Source organism: Sciurus carolinensis, chromosome 1, assembly GCF_902686445.1.
Source record: "Sciurus carolinensis chromosome 1, mSciCar1.2, whole genome shotgun sequence".
NCBI classification, from domain to species: Eukaryota; Metazoa; Chordata; class Mammalia; order Rodentia; family Sciuridae; genus Sciurus; species Sciurus carolinensis.
The window spans coordinates 76,663,737-76,685,235 of NC_062213.1; positions in this window are offsets into that span (position 1 = coordinate 76,663,737).

Sequence of the window (21,499 nt, forward strand, 5' to 3'; positions counted from 1 at the left end):
TTTGGGGACTAAATCAAATTTTTTAGTGATCCATTTTGTTTCTCCTATGTACTTCAAAGTATATATATATATATATATATATATATAGAGAGAGAGAGAGAGAGAGAGAGAGAGAGAGAGAGTTGTTATTGTTATTGCTACTATAGAAACAAAAGCATAATTCTTAACTTATAAAATTCTGGAGTTAACAGTGTAGCACTTCATACTACATTCCTGATAATTTAGACTTTTTACTTCCCTCTTGATATTTTTCACTTTCGTGACAAAATGACCTTATAACATTCCTATTACATATTCCTCTATCCTTTGTTCTATTAGTTTATTTTTAATTTTTATAAGCCCTCCCTAAATAATATCATTTTGTTTTAGCCAGTAAATAGCCTTATAAACAAACCCTAAGATGAAAATTTATCTTTTACATATGCCTACTTTTCCCCCACTTTTTGTTAAATCTTGTATGTCTAAGCTTTTTATTAAATCTTATACATCTAAATTTTCATCTAGTCTAATTTTCCTTAGGCCTGACAAGTAGCCTTTTACAATTAGTAAAAGTGGTATAGATTATTAGTAATAAGTTCTATTAGACTATTTTTATAAAAATTAAAAAAAAATTCCACCACAGTTTTGCATAACATTTTTATTAGACATAGAACTCTGGGTTGGAAAATTTTTTCTTTCAACATTTAATAGATGCTGTTCCATTGCTCTCTTGCTTCCATCATTTATTTCTAAAAATCAGCCATGCTTTTATTTTTGTTATCCTGTATGTAGTTTATTCCCACCCTTGTCCCCTATTTTCAACATAGTCGTTATTCTGTTTACAGCAGTTGATTATTTTATGCCTAAATGAGGAATTTTCATTCATGTTTTGAACTAGTTGACTACTTGGATCAATAAGTAGATAAGTTTTATGAAGTCTGAGAAAACTTTGGTCATTATATATTAAATATATTTTCTGTCTCACTCTTACTCTTCTTACGAGAAGGAGGGGACTCTAGTTGTACTTCTGTTAGATCATTTGTCATTTATGTCCTTAAGAATCTGTCTTCCCTGCGCCCAGTCTCTTTTTTCTTTTTGTTATGCACAGGTCATCATTTATAATAATCTCTTCAGTTTTGGGACTCTTGTTTGCAAACTGCTTTGAACTTTATAAAGGGTATTTTATTTTTATTTCTGCAACTGTAATTTTATTTCTACAATATACTTGTTTTGTTTCTTGGCATGTCCATTTTGTTGCTGAATTTCATAACTATTCACTTCTTAAAATTTTTGAACTCATTTTCCTAAAATTATTTTAATATATTAATGATAGCAGCTTAGTGATGTGTTTAACATCATGTTGAAAGAATCTCAGGTTTTCTTTCTATTGATTGCATTTTTCCTTGTGTATGGGTCAAATTTTCTGTTTCTCTGCATGTCTAGCAATTTTATTACTAGTGGTCATGGTGGTGACATAATTAGAGATTCTAGTTTCCATAATTCTTTTCTGAGGAGAGTTGGTTTTTGTTGAATTATTGATGATTTCCTTTAAATTGTTTAGACTTCATTTTAACTTTTTGGTTTGGTTTTGTGGAAAACCTTAATTTGTTTTTACTTTCAGAATGCCAACTTCAAAATTTTCAATCAGTTGTGTCTCATTGGTGTTTGGTTCTAAGCATTTTGGGGTAGATCTAGGGCAACATTATCCAGGCCACGGCCCTTTGCTCCTAAGGTGCAGTGTCTTTGTATTTCTCCTGGATGTCCCATGCTAACAAACCCTTACAATCTCTCCAGTGGTCTCCACACATTTGATTCTTGGTGAATCTGCTTGACTCTCAATTCTGTAGCTACTCTTCCCTGGAAGGATTAAGACTCAATGTGCACATGTTGAGCCAAACCTTGGGGAAGGATTCATGGGAACTCCCTTCTATTTCTGGTTTCCCCTCTAGATAAATACCTCTCTGCTCTCCAGTACCCTACTCTACAGATGTAAGCAACATCAATCATCTTGACTCTGATCTCTGCCTCCTTAGTTTAGTGGGGACACTGCCCTCTGAATGGACTCCCTTTTGTTGTAACAAAGTCTAGAAATTGCCTGAAATATCTGTATAGTTTTATGGTTATGTATAGCAGGAGTGCTAGTTTAGTATCAGTTACTCTATCATACCCTATAGTCCACAATTTGGTTCCAAAACTGATTTTAGGCTAAGATAAAAGAGATAAGAGAAGATTTATTTTAGAGAATTTTATCCAACTATTCCTCCTCCACCTCAACACATAAACATGCCTCCACTTACTCAAAGAACAGGGAGACTGGGAGAGGGAGAGAGGAAAGAGAAAGAAACCACTAACCTCTTTAAAATGTGTTTTAGATAAGGAGAATGAAGACCCTTCCAGAAGACATGACATATGGAAGAGGACTTAGGAATTCAATGGAGTTAACCAGAGAGATGTGGGTATCTCTTGGAATTCCTGTGGAGCCTGTGATGGTGCATTGGGGATTTGCATTCGTGTAATTTGGAACAAGTATCTGATTTAGTATAAGGTGGAAAACCATTCTTTTCTGTGTGAGTCTCACCCAACCATCTTGTACTCTATGCCTCTTATGCTAAAAAGATCTCTTTCACATTTTTGCTAAAACACTTCTTTGTCATCTTTGACAAAGGATGAAATTAAGTCATGTTTATGTACTAGCTTCCCACTGCTGCTGTAACAAATCACTACAGATGTAGTGGTTTCCGACAACACAGATATCAACAAGGAATTGGTTCTAGGATGCCCCAAAGTTGCCCAAATCTGTGGATACTCAAATACCTTATGCTTAATAGTGCAGTATTTTCATAAAGCCTATGCAATTCTTCCTTATACTTTAAATAATCTCTATATTAAGCATAATACCTAATACAATGTAAAGTCTATGTAAAAAATGTTACACTGTGTTGTTCAGGGAAAAGTGGTAAGAAAAAGTCTGTTACATTGTTAGTAGATAGGCAATTAAAAAATTCTCTTTAGTCTCTATTAGACTGAATCATGGATGTGAAGGATGGTGGTGTCTTATCTTAGAGTTCAGAAATTCTAACATTAGGGTGTCAGTAGAGTTGTTTTTCCTAGAAGCTCCAGGGGACAATCTGCCTCTTTGTCTTCCCCAGCTTCTAAAAGTTGACTGTACTTTTTGGCTCATGGCCCCCGCTCCTTGCATTGTTGCATTCTCTGCTCTTGTCATTACAGCTCCTTCTCTGACTCTAACCCTCTGACTTCCCTCCTGTCAGGATCCCACCCAGATAAACCAGGATTTTCTTCCCACAACAAATCCTTGATTACTTCTGCAAAAGCCCCTCTGCCATATCACAGGTTTCAGGTATTAGGACATGGTTACCTTTGTGGGGTGGGAGTGAGGTATTGCTTTGTCTACCATAGAATTGGTATGTGTCGTACCAATTACAAACTGGTTTCTATCTTATTACTCTCATACATATCAGTCAACACACATAAATAAAACTTTCTATCCCTTCTGACCTAGAAGTAATTAGAAATTAATCAGTTTAGGAAGCCACAGACATCCAGAAATTTGAGGATTTTCTTCCAAATACCTCTTTATTACATATTCATATTAATGTATAACATGTTATTGAGAGAAGGAAAGATGGAAGGAGGTTTGCAAGCGCAAATCAAGAAAATCATATTTTTAAGTTTCCAACTTATCAAACATTTCCTATAGCAAATCAAGATGTCATAATAATTTTTTAGAAAGTTAAAAAAATATAAAATTATACCAACCTAGACTTTTTATTTGTCTGGAACAAAGATTATTCACACCTTCAATGTCACATTAGAAGAGAACCGTTTGCAATGAACATCCTGAGAAAGTCTCTTAGTTTGTCATTTAGTGCCAAATCACAAAGGTTATTTTTGGAACAAAATAAAAATGTCCCAACATGCGGGTTTGAATGCAGTTAAGATTTAAATCTACACTATAATATATATTTTGTTCCCAAACCAAATACAACATGGTATTTTTAGATTAGTTGATAACCAATCATAGTTTTCTTTCATCAACTTGAAATAAATCAAAATTGATAATTTAAAAAAGAGAAACAGCATTTGCCACTATTTCATATAAATTAAATATTTTATTAAATGAGCTTTGTAATAAAATCTTTAACATCATAATGATCTAAAATAGAAAACTTTTTTGGGAGGGATACTAGGGATTGAACTCAGGGGTACTCAACCACTGAGCCACATACCCAGTCCTATTTTGTATTTTATTTAGAGACAGGGTCTCACTGAGTTGTTTAGTGCCTCGCTATTGCTGAGGTTGACTTTGAACTCAAGATCCTTCTGCTTCAGCCTCTTGAGCTGCCGGGATTACAGGTGTGCCCCACTGTGCCCAGCTAAAATAGAAAACTTAACCTAAAAACCCCTTTTCATTATACACCATAAATTTTCTAAAAGGAAATGTAAATTATAATGATCTAGCTCATGAGCCAAGCAATATGGAGAATGTGTATGTGTGATTAAGGGAGCTCTGACAACATGAGAGAAATTGACACTGAGGTGATATTTATAGGTATAAAGAAAATTTGAGTTTAAAATTGAGTTTAAAAGAAGAGACTGAAGATGTTGGTAAGAAAAGATCATGGATGGCCCTAAATGCCAATAAAGAACTTGACTTTGACCAGGCATTAGTGGTGCACAACTGAAATCTCAGAAACTCAGGAGTCTGCTGCAGGAAGATCTTAAGTTCAAGGCCAGCCTGGGTAACTTAGTGAGATCCTGTCTTAAACATAAAATAAGAGGCTGGGGAATGTAACTCAGTGGAAAAGAGCCCTGGATTAAATCCCTGGCACAAAAACCAAAAGCAGACAACAACAAAAAACAAAACAAAAACAAACAAACAAAAAGATTGCCTTAGTGATAGAGACTGATGTTAAGTGTTAAATGTTTAAATGTTTCTCAGAGTTTGTGTTAAAGGCTTGGTTCCCAGATTGGTAACATTGGGAAGTGGTAGAAACTTTGGTGGTAGAGACTTTTTTTTTTTTGTTAAAAAACAGAGTCTTTGTAAATTGCTAAGGCTGGCCTCAACCTTGTGATCTTCCAGCTTCAGCCTTTCAAGTTGCTAGAATTATAGGTGTGGTCTACTGCATCTAGCCTTATCTCAAAATGAAAAATGAAAGGGTTGTAACAATTCCCCTGATTCAATCTCCAGTACCTGAAAAAAAAAATGAGGAGACTAATGGGAATTGTTAGGTTTGGGGGACCATCACCTTGAGGGGGATTGTGGGACCCTAGATCTTCTTATTTTTAAATTTATTTTATTACAAACAAAAGGGATACATCTTGTTTCTATGTACATGAAGTAGAGGCATACCATATGTGTAATCATACATTTACAAGGGTAATAGTTTTTGATTCATTCTGTTATTTTTTTCTCCCTCCCACTCCTTCCACCCCTCTTTTCCCTCTACAGAGTCCCTCCTTCCTCCATTCTTACCCCCCCTCAACCCCATTATGAGTCCTCATCTGCTTATCAGCAAGATCATTCTTCCTTTGGATTTTTAAGATTGGCTTATCTCACTTAGCATGATGTTCTCCAATTTCATCCATTTGCCTGCAAATGCCATAATTTTACTATTCTTTATGGCTGAGTAATATTCCATTGTATACATATACCACAGTTTCTTTATCCATTCATAAATTGAAGGGCATTTAGGGTGGTTCCACAATCTGGCTATTGTGAATTGAGCAGCAATGAACATTGATGTGGCTGTATCTCTGTAGTATGCTGATTTTAAATCCTTTGGGTATAGGCCAAGGAGTGGGATAGCTGGGTCAAATGGCGATTCCATTCCAAGTTTTCTAAGGAATCTCCACACTGCTTTCTAGAGTGGTTGCACTAATTTGCAGCCCCACCAGCAATGCATGAGTGTACCTTTTTCCCCACATCCTCACCTTGCATCTTATAGAAGAACAAGTAGGTCCAGATCTTCAACATGTCGGCTTAGGACCAGACTTCCTCAACAGGACTCCCATAGCACAAGAAATAAAAGCAAGAATCAATAACTGGGATAGATTCAAACTAAAAATCTTTCTCTCAGCAAAGGAAACTATCAGCAATGCAAAGAAAGAGCCTACAGAGTGGGAGAAAATCTTTGCCAATCATACTTCAGATAGAGCACTAATTTCCAGAATATACAAAGAGCTCAAAAAACTCTACACGAAGAATACAAATAACCCAATCAACAAATGGGTTAAGGAAATGAACAGACACTTCAAAGAAGGAGATCTACAAGCAATCAACAGATATATGAAAAAATGTTCAGCATATCTATTAATAAGGGAAATGCAAATCAAAACTACCCTAAGATTACATATCACCCCAATTAGAATGGCAATTATCAAGAATACAAGCAACAATAGGTGTTGGTGAGGATGTGGGGAAAAAGGTACACTCATACTACAGAGATACAGCCACAAATACTTTGGATAAACATAGGGGAAGTTTATTTCAGTTCAATGATTTGGAGGGAGTCCTGTTAAGGAAGTCTGATCCTAAGCTGACATGTTGAAGATTTGGGGTATCACAATACCAGAACTTCAACTATACTACAAAGCAATAGTAACAAAAACAGCATGGTATTGGCACCAAAATAGACAGGTAGATCAATGGCACAGAATAGAGGACACGGACACAAACGCAAATAAATACAATTTTCTCATACTACACAGAGATGCCAAAAATATGCGATGGAGAAAAGATAGCCTCTTCAACAAATGATGCTGGGAAAATTGGAAATCCATGTGCAGCAGAATGAAATTTAACCTTCTCTCTCACCCTGCACAAAACTCAACTGAAAATGGATCAAGGACCTTGGAATCTGACCAGAGACCCTGCATCTTATAGAAGAAAAAGTAGGTCCAAATCTTCTTTATATTATGTTCCAGCTTCCATGAGCTGAGAAGCTTCACTGTCACTTGCTGACTCTGTGATGCTGCACTATGCCCCAAAGCAATGGGGTCAATTGGTCATAGATTGAAACCTCATTGAACTGAAATAAACTTCCCCTATGTTTATCCAAAGTATTTGTTACAGTAATGAAAAACTGACTAATAATATAACTGTCAATCAGGAAAAGGAAAAATAAGTCCTGTGATTTTAATGAATCACTCTGCACGTTTTGTGAAAGAGGGATTGTGAAGAATGGATGCAAAGATGTCATTTCTGGAGGTGGAAAGCTAATAAGAGATGCAGAAGGAAAGACTAGAAGTTCCTAGGAGATGATATTGACAAGCATACATGATGCATTACATATGGAGCAAGGTTGAAAAAGAATCAAGGGAAGACAGATTTCTCAGTGGTGTCTAGTAACTACAAAAGAAAGCTGTTAACAAAGACAACTTAAATTTAGGAATGTTGAGACTCCAGGATATTCAGGTGCTAAGAAGTAGTGACTCAAAACATGAAAGTAGATGAGACTACTGCGAGATATTTAGGAGAGAAGAGAGAGGCCAACTGTAAAAGGGCAGATGGGGGTGCTGGGCATGAGAAGGAGGCACATAGGGACTGGTCAGGAGTGTGAGAATCAGGGGGGCCTAGCAGCATGGAGATATGCCAACCTATAGGTACTTTTCATGTGCCAGGCATTCTTTGGAGAATTCCCATATATTGACTGTTTAACTTTCTTACCATCCTGTCATGTTGTACTGATGTGGGTACAGAGGCACAGAATGTATGAGTAAATTCTGAATATCATACAGATATGAAGTTGAGCTGGAACCAGAGTTTGTGCTTTCCAGGATAAGGGAATGACCAACACTGCAGACGTCACCATGGAGGAACAGTGAACTGAGGGATGAAACATGGCTACTGGGTTTGCAGCTGGAAGTAAATCTCCATAGAGTATCTTCAAATTTTAATATTTCCACACAAATTCCAAAGAATGTAGAGTTATAAATCCATGACAATTGACCAACAAGGACACAGTTTACATGAAACTGGAAAAATGGATACCCAAAAAGGATCAGAACTCCTGGAAGAGCAGAAAATTGGTTGGAGAGTAAACAGTTGAAATCACCCATTGAAGAGGTAAGTCTCTCCCTGAGGAGGGGGAAACAATCTGAGGGGGAGACAGTTGCTACTTGGGCACTAGAAAGGAAGAGGCTCAGAGGTGTGCAGACCAGAGTATTCTTGGGAAGATACTGCAAAAAAAGCAAGATGATTTTCAGCTCAATCCTATAGGGAAAGAAGAAGCAATCAATGGAAAGAAAGAACCCCAAGGAAGTTAAAATATATCACAACAACAAAAAAGGACAATAATAAGTAGAACAAGACCTATCTGGTTCCAAAGATCACATATTTTTTTTAAAAAATAAACTTTTCTGTGCCAACAGAAGGCACTTCTTAACTAAAAATCTCAGGAACCACCAAAATTCACTCTTCCTAAGGAGTATGAATGTGAAGGTATATTTCATCACCCCAGATATACCATGTTGACAAAGGAATATTTTGATTTGAAGTCAATAGAGAAGAAGCAGACATAAGGAAAAACTCTTCATTCTCCCCTATTGTCCTAAAAGCAGGGCAAAAATTTATAAAGACATCCTTCCTCTTCTTTCCACCAGAAAGAACAGAACTTCATCCTCGGAAGTAAATTAGACCCTTATCAGCCTGGAGATAGGACCAGAAGAATTGACATAAGACTCCCTGTGCACTGTTAGTTTCATTGATTTCTCCCATTTATTTACCTTCCCACAATTTTCCATCCTGGAAACTCAAAATACTTTCCCTATCTTATTACTTCTCTTAAAATATGTTGTTCTTTTTTGAAGATGCTATATAAGCCTAGGTTCTAACCTCACTTTTAGTTACTCATTGCTGAATACATTAAAATATATGTATTATACACATTATATGCTAATAGAGTTATTCCTGTTTGCTTTACTATTATTAAGCTGTCTATTGTCAACTTCATTTATAGGGCCCTAGCTGTACAATCCTTTAAGAAGGTCAAGGAGAAAATATTTTTCTCCCCCTGAAGTATTGCTAATGGTCTAGTAAAAACCTAAAACTTAAAAAAACACACACACACACACACAAAAAAAACAGAAATTGGATACAAAGCAGAAGGAAGTTGTACCATAATGCTCCAACATGAGTTGAATATTATCAAAAGCAGTATTGGATATGAGAAAATCCACTGAACTCAAAAGCTCAAAAACTCAGCACAGGCCATCCAAGATGGCAGACTAGAGGGTGACTGCATCTCCTGTCTCTCCAGAATCCAGGATTCAAGAAGGGGAGGCATTGAGAGACTCAGACTAAAATAGAGCCATGGGGTGAGTCTCCCCCACTGGGTGAAGCTCTGCCCGGGCGGCAGGCCCGGATAGGAGCGGCTTCACAGAGCAGGGCAGGGCAGCTAGAGTCTTCCCCAGGTAGCCCTGCTCCCTCCGGCGGTGGGCTCCTCCCACATGGCCAGCTTCTGGGAGCAGGCTCCCTAGTGAGAGCCTTTCTGCACAGAACCAGCTCCAAGTCCCTGAGACAGCAGCAAGCTCCGGCCTGCAGGCAGCTTCAGGGACCAGGACAGGGCAGCCAGGGACTTCCCCAAGCAGCCCTGCTCCCTGGAGACAGGCTCCTTTCATGGCCAGCTTCTCGGAGCAGACTGCCCAGTGAGAGCCTTTCCTCACAGAGCCAGCTCCAAGCCCTGGAATCAGTAGCGGGCTAGGGGCAGCTTTCTTTGGAAGCACTGCATTATCAAGTTCCTCCAAGACTTCAGGCTACTGAAGGCTGGGAGGTGATACACTGGAAATCTACAGGGACACTATAAGCCAATAGAGGAAATCTGAAATATCTCAGAGTCCCACTAACATCTGACCAATATGAGAAAATAAGGGACGAAAATGTCCCAAACAAACCTAGATACTATATCAATAAAACCCAATGACATTACAGCAGAAGAAATGTCAGAAAGGGAATTCAGAATGTACATAATTAAAACAATCAGGGAAGCAAACAAGGAGATGAAAGAGCAAATGCAGGCATTAAATGATCGCCCCAAACAACAGTTAAAAGAGCAAATACAGGAAGCAAGAGATCATTTCAATAAAGAGTTAGAGATACTGAAAAAAAAAAAAATAAACAGAAATCCTTGAAATGAAGGTAACAATAAACCAAGTTAAAAACTCCATAAAGCATAACCAATAGGATAGAACACCTGGAAGACAGAACTTCAGACATTGAAGTCAAAATATTTAATCTTGAAAACAAAGTTGACCAAACAGAGAAGATGGTAAGAAATCATGAACAGAAGCTACAAGAATTATGGGATATCATGAAAAGGCCAAGTTTAAGAATTATTGGGATTGAGGAAGGCTTAAGAAATAAACCAAAGGAATGAACAAACTATCAATGAAATAATATCAGAAAATTTCCCAAATCTGAAGAATGAAATGGAAAACCAAGTACAAGAGGCTTATAGGACTCCAAACATACAAAATTACAACAGACCCACACCAAGGCACATTATTATGAAAACACCTAACATACAAAATAAAGACAGAATTTTAAAGGCCGTGAGAGAAAAGAATCAAATTACATTCAGGGGGAAACCAATAAGAATATCAGCAGATTTTTCAATCCAGACCCTAAAAGCTAGAAGGGCCTGGAACAACATTTACCAAACCCTGAAAGAAAACGGATGCCAACCAAGAATCTTATACCCAAGAATCTTATACCCAGCAAAACTTACTTTCAGATTTGACGACAAAATAAGATCCTTCCATGATAAACAAAAGCTAAAGGAATTTACAAAAAGAAAGCCGGCATTACAGAACATTCTCAGCAAAATATTCCATGAGGAAGAGATGAAAAGCAACAGTGCAAATCAGCAATAGGAGGAAATACCCTAAAGGAATAGCCAAATAAAGGAGAAACCAAGTCATGTCAAAAAAAAAAAAAATGAGTCAAATGACTGGGAATACAAATCACATCACAATAATAACCCTGAATGTTAATGGTCTGAACTCATCAATCAAAAGACATAGACTGGCAGATTGGATTAAAAAGAAAGATCGAACAATATGCTGCCTGCAAGAGACTCATCTCATAGAAAGAGACACCTATAGACTAAAGTTGAAAGGATGGGAAAAACATACCATGCACATGGACTCAGCAAAAAAGCTGGAGTATCCATCCTCATTTCAGATAATGTGGACTTCAAGCCAAAACTAGTCAGAAGGGATAAAGAAGGACATTTCATACTGCTTAAGGGAAGCATAAATCAGCAAGACATAACAATCATAAATATCTATGCTCCAAACATTGGCTCATCCATGTACGTCAAACAAATCCTTCTTAATTCCAGAAATCAAATAGACCACAACACAATAATACTAGGCGATTTTAACACACCTCTCTCACCACTGGATAGATCCTCAAAACAAAAATTGAATAAAGAAATGAACACAATCAACAATTATAACACAATCAACAATTTAGACTCAATAACACAATCAACAATTTAGACTTAACTGACATATATAGAATATACCATCCAACAAAGAACGAATACACTTTCTTCTCAGCAGCACATGGATCCTTCTCTAAAATAGACCATATTTTATGCCACAAAGCTACTGTTAGCAAATACAAGAAGATAGAGATACTATCTTGTACTCTATCAGATCATAATGGATTGAAATTAGAAATAAATGACAGAATAAAAAACAGAAACTTCTCCAATACCCGGAGATTAAATAATATGCTATTATATGATGAATGGATAACAGAAGACATCAGGAGGGAAACAAAAAAATTCTTAGAAGTAAATGAGAACAAAGAGACATCATATCAAAATCTCTGGGACACTATGAAAGCAGTACTTAGAGGAAGATTTATTTCATGGGACACATTCAACAAAAGAAGTAGAAATCAACAAATAAATGACTTAACACTACAGCTCAAAACCCTAGAAAAAGAAGAGCAGACCAATACCAAAAGTAGTAGAAGACAGGAAATAGTTAAAATCAGAGCCGAAATCAACAAAATTGAAACAAAAGAAACAATCGGAAAAATTAACAAAATAAATAGTTGGTTCTTTGAAAAAATAAACAAAATTGGTAAACCCTTAGCCACACTAACAAATAGAAAGAGGGAAAAACCTCAAATTACTAAAATTCGGAGTGAACAAGGAACTATTACAGCAGACACGAGTGAAATACAAAACATAATTAGAAGCTATTTTGAAAATCTATACTCCAACAAAACAGAAAACATCAAAGACATCAACAAGTTTCTAGAGACATATGAATTACCTAAACTGAACGAGGACGACATACACAACTTAAATAAATCAATTTCAAGCAATGAAATAGAAGAGGTCATCAAAAGCCTACCAACAAAGAAAAGTCCAGGACCAGATGGGTTCTCAGCCGAGTTTTACAAAACCTTTAAAGAAGAGCTCATTCCAATACTCCTCAAAGTATTCCATGAAATAGAAGAGGGGGGAACCCTACCAAACTCGTTCTATGAAGCCAATATCACCCTGATAACTAAACCAGAGACACATCAAGGAAAGAAAATTTCAGACCAATATCCTTAATGAATATCGATGCAAAAATTCTCAACAAAATTTTAGCAAATCGCATACAAATATATATTAAAAAGATAGTGCACCACGATCAAGTGGGTTTTATCCCGGGGATGCAAGGTTGGTTCAACATCTGGAAATCAATAAATGTCATTCACCATATCAACAGACTTAAAGTAGAGAACCACATGATTATTTCAAAAGATGCAGAAAAAGCATTCAATAAAATACAGCATCCCTTCATGCTCAAAATACTATAAAAAATTGGGATAGTGGGAACATTCTTTAACATTGTAAAGGCAATCTACGCTAAGCCCATGGCCAATATCATTCTAAATGATGAAAAACTGAAAGCATCCCCCCTCAAAACTGGAACAAGGCAGGGATGCCCTCTTTCACCACTTCTATTCAACATCGTCCTTGAAACTCTAGTCAGAGCAATTTAGACAGACCAAAGAAATTAAAGGGATACGAACTGGAAAAGAAGAACTCAAACTATCCCTGTTCGCTGATGACATGATTATATATTTAGAGGAACCTGGAAATTCCAGAAAACTTCTAGAACTCATAAGTGAATTCAGTAAAGTAGCAAGTTACAAGATCAATGCTCATAAATCCAATGCATTTTTATACATAAGTGATGAATCTTCAGAAAGAGAAATTAGGAAAACTACCTCATTCACAATAGCATCGAAAGAAATAAAATATTTAGGAATCAATCTCATAAAAGAGGTGAAAGACCTCTACAATGAGAACAGAACACTAAAGAAAGAAATTAAAGAAAACCTTAGAAGATGGAAAGATCTCCCATGTTCTTGGATAGGCAGAATTAATATTGTCAAAATGTCCATACTACCTAAAGTGCTATACAGATTCAATGCAATTCCAATTAAAATCCCAATGATGTACCTTACAGAAATAGAGCAAGAAATTATGAAATTCATCTGGAAGAATAAAAAACCCAGAATAGCTAAAGCAATCCTTGGCAGAAAGAGTGAAGCAGGGGTTATCACAATACCAGATCTTCAACTCTATTACAAAGCAATTGTAACAAAAACAGCATGGTATTGGTACCAAAATAGACAGGTAGATCAATGGTACAGAATAGAGGACATGGACACAAACCCAAGTAAATACAATTTTCTCATACTAGACAAAGGGGCCAAAAATATGCAATGGAGAAAAGATAGCCTCTTCAACAAATTGTGCTGGGAAAACTGGAAATCCATATGCAACAGAATGAAATTAAACTCCTCTCTCTCACCCTGCACAAAACTCAACTGAAAATGGATCAAGGACTTTGGAATCAGACCAGAGACCCTTCATCTTACAGAAGAAAAAGTAGGTCCAAATCTTCAACTTGTTGGCTTAGGATCAGACTTCCTTAACAGGACTCCCATAGCACAAGAAATAAAAGCAAGAATCAACAACTGGCATAGATTCAAACTAAAAAGCTTTCTCTCAGCAAAGGAAACTATCAGTAATGTGAAGAGAGAGCCTACAGAGTGGGAGAATATCTTTGCCACTCATACTTCAGATAGAGCACTAATTTCCAGAATTTATAAAGAACTCAAAAAACTCTACGCCAAGAATACAAATAATCCAATCAAAAAATGGGCTAAGGAAATGAACAGACACTTCACAGAAGAAGATGTACAAGCAATCAACAGATATATGAAAAAATGTTCAACATCTCTAGTAATAAGAGAAATGCAAATTAAAACTACCCTAAGATTCCATCTCACCCTAATTAGAATGGTGATTATCAAGAATACAATCAACAAGAGGTGTTGGTGAGGATGTGGGGAAAAATGTACACTCATACATTGCTGGTGGGGTTGCAAATTAGTGCAGCCACTCTGGAAAGCAGTATGGAGATTCCTCAGAAAGCTTGGAATGGAACCACCATTTGACCCAGCTATACCACTCCTTGGCCTATACCCAAAGGACTTAAAATCAGCATACTACAGAGATACAGCCACATCAATGTTCATTGCTGCTCAATTCACCATAGCTAGATTGTGGAACCAACCTAGATGTCCTTCAATTGATGTATGGATAAAGAAACTGTGGCATATATATACAATGGAATATTACTCTGCCATAAAGAATGATAAAATTATGGCATTTGCAGGCAAATGGATGAAATTGGAGAATATCATGCTAAGTGAGATAAGCCAATCTCAAAAAACTAAAGGACGATTGATTTATATAATGGAGGATGGGAGGGGTTAGCGTTAGGGTTAGGGTTAGGTTTAGGGTTAGGGTTAAGGAGGGTGGTAAGAATGGAGGAAGGAAGGACTGTATAGAGGGAAAAGAAGGGTGGGAGGGGTGGGGGGGGAGGGATAAAATAACAGAATGAATCAAACAACATTACCCTATGTAAATTTATGATTACACAAATGGTATGCCTGACTCCATGTAGAAATAGAGAAACAATATGTATCCCATTTGTTTACAATAAAAAAAAATAAAATACTAAAAAAAAAAAAAAAAATCAACCAAAGCAGGTAGCCTCATGAAGTGTATGTGATTTTGTTTTTATATTGGGTCAACTATTTGATTGACATGGGAATAAAAAGTAAACATATTTTCTGAAAATAATTGAAAATTTTCAAGATTATTACCTACAAAAAAAATCTGATTTGAACTCTTCTGTAAGATCTTGCTACTTGTTAAACATTGTTATCCCAGAAGAAAATTTAATTTTGTGTGAAATGAAACATAGAAAACTTTATATTATGTAAAATAATTATTATGACCTTTTACTTTTCTCATTTATACATTTTTTTTTAAATGCAGCAGTAGCAGATCAGTTCCCAGGAGGTTTGCTAGCTGTGCTATTCCCTACTAGGCCATTCACTTTTAAATTTTTCAGAAAACCTGTATTAAGTGCTAATTTTATACCTATCACAGTGCTTAATGTTGGATTAAAAGACAAATAAAGCATAGTCACTACCCTCAAAGAACTTTGAATCTAAAGGTGGGAGAGAGAGGCCTGGGAATTACCAGGATGATGAAGTAACAGAAACTTTCCTAGATGTTTGGTAAAGTTCTTGTTCACGATCTCTCTCCACTTGGAGCTTGTTCTCAGTGATTGTGACCAGTGTAGCCATAGATGACCATGGAGAGGGAAGATCAAAAAAAAAAAAAAAAAAACTCAGCCCAAAATATACATCAGGAAAAGAAAGATGAGAGCTAAGGCTTAACTAATTTGAAAAATATCTGAGATAAACTATAAAATCAAATTAGTAATAAACAATAATGACAAATATCCAAGGAAGAATAAAGTCATAAAATCAACTGAAAATACAATAAGTAACATTAAGATCTGATAAAAGAAGCATGAAAAAAATGAAGAAATTAATTTTAAATTTAGACAAAAGATAAAAATAGAATATGAAATCTGACATAATTGAGTCCTTGAAGGAAAAAAAAAACAAGCAATAGATTGAATTAATGTTTAAAATTGTAATGTAAAAGAATCTGAGAATAAAAGACCCAACTATAAATGTTAAATAGCCCACAGTGAATATGGGAGAGTAAAACTGAAACAATCCATTCTGAGAAACATCCAAAACACAACTATTAAACTGTAGAGATAGAAAACTATCCTCCAGATCTATGGGTAAAAACATCAAAGTACTTTTTATTAAGTTTGAAGATAATCTAAAAACACAGCTCAAAGTGTTTCAGAATTCCTCTTATCCCAAACCAAAGAACTGGGACAAAGTTTCACGAGAACTGAGCATACTGTGAAATCAAAAATAGAATCAGTCCTGAACTAGAAAAACAAATTCATTTTGATGCTGATTTTGTGCTCAAATTAAGCTAGTATTGTTCTTGGAGTTCCTGGATCTTCCTTGGAATCCTGCCTTATACAAGTTATTTGATTCTCCCTCTCTAAGTCTCAAAGTTCATCTTTAAAAGAGGAGTTAGGGAACTTCAGAAGACATATATGTAAGTACATTTTCTTTTGCTATAACTGAATATCACAGACTGGGTAATTTATAAAGATTTGAGATTTATTTTGCTCAAAGTTCTGGGGACTGGGAAATCTAACAACATGGTGCTGACATCTGATGAAGACCTTCTTGTTGCAGCATAACATGGAGGAAGGCATCACCGGGCAAGACAGAGCAAGTTGCTAGGTACAGTTTGAGTTTATAACATGGTCACTCCCTGGGTAACCTATTGATATATTAGTCCATTAAAGCACAAATGGATGAGTCCATATGACATAATCCATTCATGTGGGCAGAGTCCTTATGACTCAATCATCTCCCAAGGTCCCACCTCTCAAATACCATTCACATATGATTTTGAGATTAAGTTTAGAACACATTAAATCTGAGAGATACAGTCGAACCATAGCAATAGGCTTGAAAACTGAATTTTTTCATGAACATGTCTTGCACATTTTATATGTTAATAAAAATGAAGTTTTAAAAAATTTAGTAATCTAAAACTTAATTTCTAAGAATTCTTATTTAAAAGAATATATAGTCCATTTAAAAATTTGGCATAGCATATTTTTCCACCAAAAGATTTTACCTAGCTCTTATTATTAAAAACAAAATCAAAAATAAAATCGAAGCACATATTGTGAATTGCTTTTAGCTATTTTGTTGATTATCATAAAAATTTCTAAAATAAGAAACGGTGCCAGGAAATATGTTTTATTTATTTCCCACTTATATTATTTTTATCTCTATATCCTTTCCCTGCTTATATTAATCCCTACTGCAGCCTTGTTGTAAATTTAAAATGTAATTTCAGTCAACCACATTTTTTCCTTGAAGAATTTAATGGTTCCCAAAATACCACAATGCCTAACGTGAATTCAACATCTTACAAATCAAATTTTCACAATGATTGAATTGTCTGAACTAGCTTTATAATTCCACTTGAAATTTACATTTGTCAGAAATGTTACTATTTGATGCTGTAGCTTCACATGTATATTTTCAACTTTTCTCTCCCCAAATGGGGTCATGCCATTCATCTCAGAAAGGATATAAAATGAGTTTTCTTTTATTAACTTAGTTTCACTCCTCGGTATCATTTTATATCTCTACCTTTTCATACATAATTTATAATTTGTGCATTTTCTTTGAAATAGACTTCTCGAAGCATCTAGAAAAATGATCTCAACCTTTTAGACATTTACATCTTCTACAAATAAGAAAAGGGATGTGAATTCCAGCATTCCTCTGTTGGCAAGTAAACATAGAATATTTGTTTTGAAAAACTACGTTAAACAAGCCCCAGGAGGAATAGAAGTGTAGTTTAGTTTCTCCCATCAAACGTATGTTGTGTTTATTTCCAGAAAAATAAGGAGAGGCAGCATATTTTGGTTATTAAATAAAATACCCAGGGTAGCTGAGCAGAACCACTATAGGAATCTTAGGCCACCTCCTCTATAGCCACTATTCTCATGGGGAATGATGAGAGGTAAATGTCACAGTGAAAGCCATATAGTATTTTCATGTTCTACATGCTTGTCGAAGACTGTGATTTCTGGAAGTAGACCAAACGAGATTACTTTATACGATAACAATGAGGGGTTGCTCTTGGGAGGACCACAAGTGGAAAGGAAAGGAAGGAAGGAGGGTTAGGTAGAGTAAGGAGTCAAGCTGTGTGCCATGTACTCTGCAATGAAACCAGTCTGCAAGCCTGAGGGGACTCTGAAAACAAAGACCCAATGGAGCTATCCCACACAGGAGCAAGAGGGCCAGGCCTTGATGTTCCCTTTTGTCCCATCTTTGGGTATTACTGGTTTTGGGGGAGTAAGCTCTCAGTTTTGATCACTACCATGAGAATGACAGCTGAGGAATGACCCCCCAATGGTATTCCCAGCAACTGGAATAAGAAGTCCTTGGTTCCTGAGGGAGGATTTGGGATGCACCAAAGCATCCACCAAAATGCTAGAAAGGAAGGGATTTTATGTTGAGTAAAACAGATTCATGAGGAGTCATCAAAATGGCTCTCAATTCAACTCAACCCAATTATAATCACTGTGTTCTGAGCATCATGCTGTGGGACTCAGGCTCTATCAAAATGATTACTTCTTGTCCTCGTCCTTAGGTAAACAAAAATTGTGGTGGGTTGACAGGAATCAAGAACCTTACTGTAAAGCACACCATGACAAATGGCATAAAAGATATAAAGTGATCTCAGAAGAGTCCGAAGAGAAGTCTTTCTATGAGTTGGGGTGGTCAGGGATGACTCTGTGATGTGGAAAGCATTTGAGATGAACCTGTCTTAGTTTGTTCTCTGCTGCTATAACAAGATAACCTAAGAACAACTAATTTATAAAGGATGGAGACTTTTTTGGCTCATAGTTTTAGAGGTTGGGAAGGCCAAGAGGATGGTGGCAGCATCTGATCAGCATCTGCATTGTAACACAACGGAGGGCATTGTGTGGCAAGACAGAGCATGCTAGCTCAGATCTCTCTTCCTCTTCTTACAAAGCCACTAATCCCATCACACAGCCGACTGTCATGACCTCATCTAACCCTAATCACATCTCAGAGGCCTCACCTCCAAAATCATCAACATACGAATTTGGGGACTCAGTTTCCACCATAGGAATTTTGGCGGACACATTCAAAACACAGGCCACTTTTTTTTTTTATTGTAAACAAATGGGATACATGTTGTTTCTCTGTTTGTACATGGCGTAAAGGCATACCATTTGTGTAATCATAAATTTACATAGGGTAATGTTGTTTGATTCATTCTGTTATTTATCCCTTCCCCCCCACCCCTCCCACCCCTCTTTTCCCTCTATACAGTCCTTCCTTCCTCCATTCTTGCCCCCCTCCCAACCCTAACTCTAACCCTAACACTAACCCCTCCCAGCCCCCCCTAGGGTGTCATCATCCACTTATTAGTGATATCATTCATCCTTTGGCTTTTTGAGATTGGCTTATCTCACTTAGCATGATATTCTCCAATATCATCCATTTGCCTGCAAATGCCATAATTTTATCATTCTTTATGGCTGAGTAATATTCCATTGTATATATATATACCACATTTTCTTTATCCATTCATCAATTGAAGGACATCTAGGTTGGTTCCACAATCTGGCTATTGTGAACTGAGCAGCTATGAACATTGATGTGACTGTATCTCTGTAATATGCTGATTTTAAGTCCTTTGGGTATAGGCCAAGGAGTGGGATAGCTGGGTCAAATGGTGGTTCCATTCCAAGTTTTCTAAGGAGTCTCCACACTGCTTTCCAGAGTGGCTGCACTAATTTGCAGCCCCACCAGCAATGTATGAGTGTACCTTTCTCCCCACATCCTCACCAACACCTGTTGTTGCTTGTATTCTTGATAATCGCCAATCTAATTGGGGTGAGATGGAATCTTAGGGTGGTTTTGATTTGCATTTCTTTTATTACTAGAGATGTTGAACATTTTTCCATATATCTGTTGATTGCTTGTACATCTTCTTCTGTGAAGTGTCTATTCATTTCCTTAGCCCATTTGTCGATTGGATTCTTTGCATTCTTGGTGTAGAGTTTTTTGAGTTCTTTATAGATTCTGGAGATTAGTGCTCTATCTGAAGTATGATTGGCAAAGATTTTCTCCCACTCTGTAGGCTCTTTCTTCGCACTGCTGATAGTTTCCTTTGCTAAGAGAAAGCTTTTTAGTTTGAATCTATCCCAGTTATTAATTCTTGCTTTTATTTCTTGTGCTATGGGAGTCCTGTTGAGGAAGTCTGGTCCTAAGCCGACATGTTGAAGCTCTGGACCTACTTTTTCTTCTATAAGATGCAAGGTCTTTGGTCTGATTCTGAGATCCTTAATCCATTTTGAGTTTAGTTTCGTGCATGGTGAGTGATATGTGTTTAGTTTCATTCTGTTGCATATGGATTTCCAATTCTCCCAGCACAATTTGTTGAAGAGGCTATCCTTTCTCCATTGCATATTTTTGGCCCCTTTGTCTAGTATGAGAAAATTGTATTTATTTGGGTTTGTATCCGTGTCCTCTATTCTGTACCATTGATCCACCTTTCCATCTTGGTACCAATACTATGCCGTTTTTGTTACTATGCTTTGTAGTAGAGTTGAAGATCTGGTATTGCGATACCCCCTGCTTCACTCTTTCTGCCAAGGATTGCTTTAGCTATTCTGGGTTTTTTATTCTTCCAGATGAATTTCATAATTTCTTGCTCTATTTCTGTAAGGTACGTCATTGGGATTTTAATTGGAATTGCATTGAATCTGTATAGAACTTTTGGTAGTATGGCCATTTTAACAATATTAATTCTTCCTATCCAAGAACATGGGAGATCTTTCCATCTTCTAAGGTTTTCTTGAATTTCTTTCTTTAGTGTTCTGTAGTTCTCATTGTAGAGGTCTTTCACCTCTTTTGTGAGATTGATTCCCAAGTATTTTATTTTTTTCGATGCTATTGTGAATGGGGTAGTTTTCCTAATTTCTCTTTCTGAAGATTCATCACTTATGTATAAAAATGCCTTAGATTTATGTGCATTGATCTTATATCCCACTACTTTACTGAATTCACTTATGAGATCCAAAAGTTTTCTGGTGTAATTTCCTGGTTCCTCTAAGTATACAATCATATCATCAGCAAATAGGGATAGTTTGAGTTCTTCTTTTCCTATTCGTATCCCTTTAATTTCTTTGGTCTGTCTAATTGCTCTGGCTAGAGTTTCAAGGACGATATTGAAAAGAAGTGGTGAAAGAGGGCATCCCTGCCTTGTTCCAGTTTTTAGGGGGAATGCTTTCAGTTTTTCATCATTTAGAATCATATTAGCCATGGGCTTAGCATAGATGGCCTCTAGAATGTTAAGGAATGTTCCCTATTTTTTCTAGTGTTTTGACTATGAAGGGGTGCTATATTTTATCAAATGCTTTCTCTGCATCTATTGAAATAATCATGTGATTCTTGACTTTAAGT